This window comes from Vitis vinifera, chromosome 18, assembly GCF_030704535.1.
Source record: "Vitis vinifera cultivar Pinot Noir 40024 chromosome 18, ASM3070453v1".
NCBI lineage: Eukaryota > Viridiplantae > Streptophyta > Magnoliopsida > Vitales > Vitaceae > Vitis > Vitis vinifera.
Window position 1 is genome coordinate 2,556,646 of NC_081822.1, and position 8,884 is coordinate 2,565,529.

Here is an 8,884-nt window from a genome sequence, read left to right on the forward strand (position 1 = left end):
CTTACCATTTGGGGAAAATTTAATTTGGCAGGGCAATTTGTATCAATGTACTTTCTCTTTTATGTTTGACAATTTTATGTTCCCAAAAGGTGACAATTTGGGGAAATTTTAATTTTTTTTTCCATGCAAAAAATGAGCAAAAAGTGAGCATTTGGGGAAAATTTAATTTGGAAGGGCAATTTGTATCAATGTATTATTTTTCATATTCCAAAAATGTGACAATTTGAGAAAAATTTAATTTGGCAAGGCAAAAAGTGACCATTTGGGGAAAATTTAATTTGGCAAGGCAATTTGTACCAATGTAGAAAATTTAATTTAGCAAGGCAATTTATACCAACATACTTTTTCCTTTATGTTTAACATATTCCTCATCACAACTATTTGTTATCTATCCTCTTCTACCATATGATCATTTTGTTAAAATTGGAATCATTTGCACCGAAGTTGAGAGAATTTGGTAAAAGTTGATTCCCTAACATCCACCAAGGTTAGTGGGTTGTTTTCTTTCCATGCTATTTTGATATTTGGAACTCTACTTAGCCCGCTATCTAAAGTATGCCTAAACATAAGAGCCTAAAATTAAATATGAAATGTGATGTTCTATATCGGATAGGGGAGAATGTTCCTGACATCATATATGTAGAGACTCCTCTTAACCAAGTAGACGCGTTTTAAAGCCGTGAAGGCTCCTTTGGATTCAAAGCGGACAATATCTACATGGTTGGGTGCGGGTCGTTACAAATGGTATCAGAGCCGATCCCCGACCCCGGTATGAGGGTTTGTTTAGCTCCGTAAATGGTGTTTGTCTGTTTGGCCCCGCAATCCCATGGGACACAATGATGATGTTGTGTCTGCATGGGGGGTGTTTGTGATGTCCCACATCGGATAGGGGAGAATGTTCCTGACATTATATATGTAAAGACTCATCTTAACCAAGTAGACACGTTTTAAATCCGTGAGGGCCCCTTTGGGTCCAAAGCGGACAATATCTACACGGTTGGGAACGGGTCGTTACAAAAGGTATCAAAGCCGATCCCCGACCCCGATGTGGGGGTTTGTTTGGCCTTGTAAGGGGTATTTGTCTATTTGGCCCCACAATCCCATAGGACACAACGAGAACGTTGTGCCTGCATGGAGGGGTGTTTGTAATGTCTCACATTGGATAGGGGAGAATGTTCCTAGCGCTATATATGTAAAGACTCCTCTTAACCAAGTAGATGTGTTTTAAAGCCGTGAGGGCCCTTTTGGGTCCAAAGCGGATAGTATCTACACGGTTGGGAGCAGGTCGTTATATGACATGTCCTAAAAAATTTCTTTAACTATCAAATTTGTTTTCAATTTAAAAAAAAACAAATATAATTAAAATTATTTAGTAATTTATGTTTTTTAAAATTATTTAATATTAATTAAATACATGGAATGAAGTAGCATAATAAATAATTTGTTGGCTTTAAAAAAAATTTATTTCATATAAAATATGATATTTTCTATTATGGTAACTTGTGGATGATCATTTATATTCAAATGCATTTATTTATGACTCCCTATAAAAGGGTGAGACATTTAATGAAAATTCATTTTGTCTTTTTCTTACATTCTAATTTCTCTTTTTCGTTTTTTTTCTCTTTCCACTTTATTATTTTGGAACATGTTATCGGCACGACGCTCTGAGTATGTAGAAAATGAAAAAAAATTCTTAGGTAGAAAAAAATTGTTCAAGATAGAAAAAGAAAAGAATTCATCAATAAAGTTTCTTATAGATATGTAACCATATTTTCTTCAAACGAAATATGAAAAGTCGTATGTATTGTATTCTATTATTATAATTTTTATTTACTTTATCTTATCTTATAGTCAGAAGCTATGTAAATCATTTTTATTTTCTTATGTTTTTTTTCTTTTGCTTTTTCTTTCACAACCTTAAGTGAAAAAAAAAAATTGAATAACAAGAAGACTGCATTTTTAAGATAAGAAAGAAAAAAATAAATAAAGGAAAGGAAAGAGAAAAGTAAGGTTGGTGGGACATAGAAGAATGCATTTTTGTATTTTTATTGCTTAAATTTTATTCTAAAAAACAATAAAGGGACATAAAGAGATTTTTCAGCTAACCTATAAGATTAATATATCATCACAATCCGCGTACAGTGATTTAGTGAGAAGGCCACGTCAAAAGCTCACTTTCCTCTGCAGCATACTACGATTTTATTTTTTCCACGTGTCACCTTCACAACGCTTCAAATCCAAATAATGCCAAATGCGTGACAGCCACGCACGTCCACTCATTTTGTTAAGTGATTTCTCCATCTCCAATGCAGACGCCAATTCTCTTTTTATAGATTTTAAAGCGTGTGTTAGAAACTTGAGAGTTGCAAGGAGTGTGGAAAATTATCAGCTCCTTCAAGTAGAAAACAAAGTCAGAGGATTGTATAAAGAGGAAAGATGCCCCTGAGATAGAGACACTGTCCCACCTGTAAGCGGCTAACACTTGGGTTTGTAAAGCTCTCCTTCTCTGCAATTTTTTTGAGTGTTGAGAAAATCTGGGAAAATTTTGCCCCTTGAGATAGAAGACTTGAATATTGGATTTTTGTATTTTTAGGTTCCAGAAAAATGGAAGCTTAGACCCAACTGGGATTAATGCAAGTCTTTGGTTTTGGATTGAGGCTTTTTCTTTCTCTCTTTCCTTTTTCCTTTCATTTTTATTTACAAACCTCAAGACAAGATTAAAAAAAAAAAAATTTCCTTTGCTTTTGGTTCCTCGGTCTCACTTTGCTTTGAAGTTTTTTCTTTTTTGCTTCCTTATGGATAGGGTAGAGAAGAAAGAGGTCAGCTATAATGGGTTCCACATGTTGGGATTTAAGGGTATGGAAACAAATTACTATCCCAAAAGACACAAACAAATAACATAATTAATAAAAAGAAAAATTTATCGGTTGAAGCATGACAAGCACTGTCCTTGAAATAGATCCACCATCCTCGAAGACGAACTCGATGCACTAAGATACCAGTGGTCTACCTATGGGATTCAACAACCAAATGTCGCCTTGGGTGCACTCTGTAAGCAAGATATGTAGAGCTTGGTTTTTTGAAAAAATTCCTCCAGATAGATATATGAAAAGACTTTTAGAAAAACTCTCTGAAAAATTCTCTAAAAAAATTGGTATTCGTATATAGAGAATGAGGGGTGACCTGTTTTTATAGGCCACTAACACAGTCTCAATGAGAATTTATTTATAATCAGAACATGACTCAAAGTGGAAGGGGATTCTACTCATAAATGGAATGGGACTCTACTAGCACAATCCCCATAGGACTCTTTCCAAAAATATAAGATTAATAGAATAAAATAAAATAAAAATTATTTACACTCTTCCTACAATTGACAGTTTTTCTTCTTATTAATTTTGTTCTTTGTTTGTATCTTTTGAGCTAGTCATTTGTTTCCATACCTATAACCAACAATCGTAAAATATATCGAAATGGAAGCTTCCTTAGTTCACACTCGTTCTAACACTTTTAAAATTGATCCCTTCAACGGGACATTCTTTAATAGATGATAGGAAAGGGTTTTCTCTGCAATTGATGAGTGAACTTGGGACACATTTTGACTTACCTAAAACCAGAAAATGGTTCTCATTTGTTACCAACCTGAGAAACTGGAAATAAACAAGTTAGGCATGCTATTCTAAGTACCCTTTCTAATGAACTTTTTTATATTTATTGTCAATTTAAAGTTGCAAAAAAAAAAAATTGGGATGCAATGAATAAAAAATATATTTTGGAGTATGCAGGAACTCAGAAATATGTCATAGGGAATTTTAGAAATTTCTAAATGACCGAGGATAAAAATGTATCATCTCAAATTCATGACTACCATTCGTTGATTAATGACTTAGCTATTGAAGACATTAAATTACTCAAACCTTTTGTGGCTGGTTATTTAATAGAGACTCTTCCAAAGTCTTGAAAAGACTACAAAAATAACATAAAACATAAAAAAAAACAGATGTCCCTAGAGGATGTCATAATTCATATTAGGATTGAGAAACAAAACCGAAATAAGGACAATGTTGAGAAAGCTAAGGAATTGTCTTCTAAGGCTAATGTAGTAGAAGAAAAACCCAAACCCAAAAACAATAGGTCTAGAAAGCAAAACTTTAGGACCAAGCCCAATGCATCAAACAAGGTCTAGAACCCAACTATTAAAAATAAAAAAATAAAAAAATAACAGGAGTAAGGATCTTGTTTAACTATGATAAAATAGTTTTAACCAAGAATGATGCATTTATGGGAAAGGGCTATTGTAATCAGGGTTTATTTATGTTGAATGTTTCCGATATTATCAATAATAATGCATCTTCTTCTTCTGCTTACATGGTTGATTCTTGTGATATTTGGCATGGTAGACTAAGACATGTGAAGTTTTCATATGTGAAGAAAATGATTGAATTGAGTTTAATCCCTAAACCGTCCTTTGAAAGCCATAGAAAATGTGAATCTTGTGTAGAATCTAAAACCACAAAGAAATCTTGCAAATCAGTTGAAAGAGAATCAGATCTACTATGTTTAATACACAATAACTTAGGAGACCTAAAAAATACAATAACTAGAGATGGTAAAAGATTCTACATAAGATTCACATTTTCTATGGTTTTCCAAGGACAGTTTAAGGATTAAACTCAGTATTCACCCATTTTCTTCATATATGAAAAGTTCACATGTCCTAGTCTACCATGCCAAATATCACAAGAATCAACTATGTAAGCAAAAGAAAAAGATGCATTATTATTGATAATATCGGAAACATTCAACATAAATAAACCCTGATTACAATAGTTTTTCCCCACAAATGCATCATTCTTGGTTAAAACTATTTTATCAGAGTCAAACAAGATCCTTACTCCTTTTTTTTTTAATAGTTGGGTTATGGACCTTGTTTGATGCATTGGGCTTGGTCCTATAGTTTTGCTTTCTGGACATATTGTTTTTGGGCTTTTCTTCTACTACATTAGCCTTAGAAGACAATTCCTTAGTTTTCTCAACATTGTCCCTATTTCGGTTTTGTTCCTCAATCCTAATATGGATTATGACATCCTCTAAGGACATCTGTTTCCTTTTATATTTCATGTTATTTTTGCAACTAGTCACAAAAGGTTCGAGTAATTTAATTTCTTCAATAGCTAAGTCATTAATCAACAAGTGGTAGTCATGGATTTGAGATGATACATCTCTATCCTCGGTCATTTGGAAATTTCTAAAATTCCCTATGACATATTTCTAAGTTCCTGCATCTTTCAAAATATATTTTTTATTCATTGCATCCCAAATTTCTTTTGCAACTTTAAATTGTCAATAAATATCAAAAAGTTCATTAAAAAGGGTACTCATAATAGCATGTCTAACTTGTTTATTTCCAATTTCCCAAGTTGGTAACAGATGAGAACCATCTTCTGATTTTGGGTCCGTCAAAATGTATCCCAAGTTCACTACATCAATTGCAAAGAAAACCTTTTCCTGTCATCTCTTAAAGAATGTCCCTTTGAATGTATCAATTTTAGAGGTGTCAGGACGGGTGTGAACTAGAGAAGCTTCCATTTGGATATATTTCAAGATTGTTGGGATTTAAGGGTATGAAAACAAATGACTAGCTCAAAAGACACAAACAAATAACATAATTAATAAGAAGAAAAACTTATCGGCTGAGACGTGACAAGTACTGTCCTTGAAATAGATCCACCATCCTCGAAGACGAACTCGATGCACTAGGGTAAAGTGGTCTACCTCCAAGATTCAACAGTTAGATCTTGCTTTGGGTGCACTCTGTCAGCAAGATGTGTACAACTCGGTTTTTTGAAAAAATTCCTCCTAATAGATGTATGAAAAGACTTTCTAAACAAATTAGTATTCGTATATAAAGAGTGAGGGGTGACCTGCTTTTATAGGCAACTAACACAGTTCCAATAGAAATCTACTTGTAATCAAAACATGACTCAAAGTGGAAGGAGATTCTACTTAGAAATGGAATGGGACTCTACTAGCACAATCCCAATATGACTCTTCCCAAAAATATAATACTAATAGAATAAAATAAAAATAATTCCCAATAGGACCCTTCCCAAAAATATAAGACTAATAGAATAAAATAAAAATAAAAATTATTTACACTCTTCCTACAATTGATAGTTTGATGATTTTTGGGTCAGCACACAGTAGAGGATCGTTTCGGGTCAGATCCTCCCAAGCTTGGGTGTGCGGTTGACTACCTCACTAAAAATTGTTGGGATTTAAGGGTATGGAAACAAATTACTAGCTCAAAAGACACAAACAAAGAACATAATTAATAAGAAGAAAAACTTATCGGCTGAGGCGTGATAAGTACAATCCTTGAAATGGATTCACCCTCCTTGAAAACGAAATCGATGCAGTAGGGTACCAGTGGTATTCAATGGTCGGATCTCGCCTTGGGTGCACTCTGTAAGCGAGATGTGTACAGCTTGATTTTATGAAAAAAAATCCTCCAGATAGATATATGAAAAGACTTTATGAAAAACTCTCTGAAAAATTTGGTATTCGTATATAGAGAGTGAAGGGTGACGTGTTTTTCCACTAACACAGTCCCATTGGGAATCTACTTGTAATCAGAACATGATTCAAAGCGGAAAGGGATTCTACTTATAAATGGAATGAGATTCCACTAGCACAATCCCAATAAGACTCTTCCCAAAAATATAAGACTAATAAAATAAAATAAAATAAAAATAATTAGAATTCTTTCCAAAAATATAAGACTAATAAAATAAAATAAAAATAAAAATTATTCATACTCTTCCAACACCACATTAGTGCAACCATAGTTCACTGCAAGCACCAGGAATGGAAGTTTATCAAATGCACCACTCGTCGAGAATCCCAGATCTGATCAGATGATTGTACCTGATGTAAGTACGATTCGGTATTTGTGAATTTCTTTTGGGCTCTGAGTTTATCCTACGGTTTTGGGATGCTTGCTTTGACGAGTTTAATTCGCAATGCGATTTTAGAGGAGAATGAGAAATAGGATTTCTTTATTTGGTCACAAGCACTTGTTTGTATTAATGCTTTGTTAAGAAGGTAATATTCAATATTTTTCACATACATCTAGAACACTCGGGTGTTCAACTCAGAATTTGGTTTTTCAAATGAGACTCTGGCTTTCATATGGAGGCAACTTTGAGGAATTTCTATGTTTAATTGCCCAAAACAAAAGGATCATTTGCATAAGTAGTTAAATAAAATAGTCTTGATAAATAAATCTTTTAATTAATATTTTGATCCAACAAAATTAATTTTTCTTAAAATTTATTTTTTTGAAAAGTAAATTTATTTGTTAATGCTTCATCAAATCTATCTTTTCTTTTTTTATTTCACTTTATTCATGAATAAAATTATTTTTTACAAATAATCTTTAGTGCAAAATTATAAAATATTGTGAATCATTTGATATAAAGTTCTTCCATATCTCATAAATCAGTATGCTACATATATCTTTATAAAGTAATCAGTATGCTACATATATCTTTTTAAATAAATCAATATATAATAAATAATAAATAATATTTAAAAATCATTTATCTTTAGAAAGTAAGATTTGTTTGTTAACATAAATCTAAATGAAATTTAATTTATCTTAACTCTAAATACAATATTAAATATTTTTTATTTAAATCTAACTATAACTTAATTTAATTTAATTCTAAATACAATAAAATAGTATTAAGTAATTTTTTTATTATTTTATTTCTGTTTAAGTATTTTGTATCAATAGAGTAAGGATGTTTTGGTTGTTTTAAAAAGTTATTTTTAGCATTCAACAAAAAATCAATTATTTTAATTTCTTTTATTGATTCAAAAAATGTAAAAAAATAAAAATAAAAACAAATCATTTATACTGCATTCTATGAAGTTAAAACAACCAATATCAAAGAGTTATAGAAACCATCATTATTTCTTATTTTTCAGTCCTTTCACAAAGGGAGATATATTACAAGAATTCGAATAGCTTTCTGCATGATCTTGCAAATCACGACCTAAAGTATCATTATGTTTCTTTTTTAGAATTTTATTAGAACCGTAAAAGAGAAACGATAAAACGAAGGACTGAAAAAGGGAAGAAAAATAATGCAATGGTATGACCTGAGCGGCAGCCCCCATGCTAACAAAAAATTTTAAACCAAATATAAATTAGAAAATAAAGATTTTTTTTCCAAGGCCCCTTGTGTTTGAGCCAGACTTGGGCAATTGAATTATGAGCCTTATGGCTCTATTCATTAAGACAAGAACTGAAATTAAAATTGGTTTAACTTGCCTACCAACAACAACAATGGTCAAAGAGGAATTATCAACATCTATGACCACGGTGATTGGCTAACCTGGAACGTGAACACCTGTGTTGAGCGTCCACACCAACCATCCGTGTCGAAGATATCTCATCATGAGGAATATTTTCAGTTGTCCGCAGTTACCGGTCAAGCCAATAAATGAGCAACACGTGGAACGCTAGTGGTATATATGTTGAAGACAGATTAATCTGAGTGTACTTACAAATACACCCTAGGTTGCAAATGCGTACGTTGAGATTATAACCATCTTATTACAATTCATTATATAATGCTTTTAAAGAAAAACCACACTTGTGATTAAATTTAGAAATTATTTTAAAAAGGTTAGAAAAAATTCACTCGTAATATTTTTCAAAGAAGCAACAGTTGACTTTGAAAGCACATCAATTAAAACACTGTCCAACACGCTCTTACCATCCCTCGCACTTCAGCTCTTCTTTTGAAACAATCAAGTTACCACTGGAACCGGTTGGCATGCGTTTTACTCGTAGTAAAGGAGCTTTGAGGGG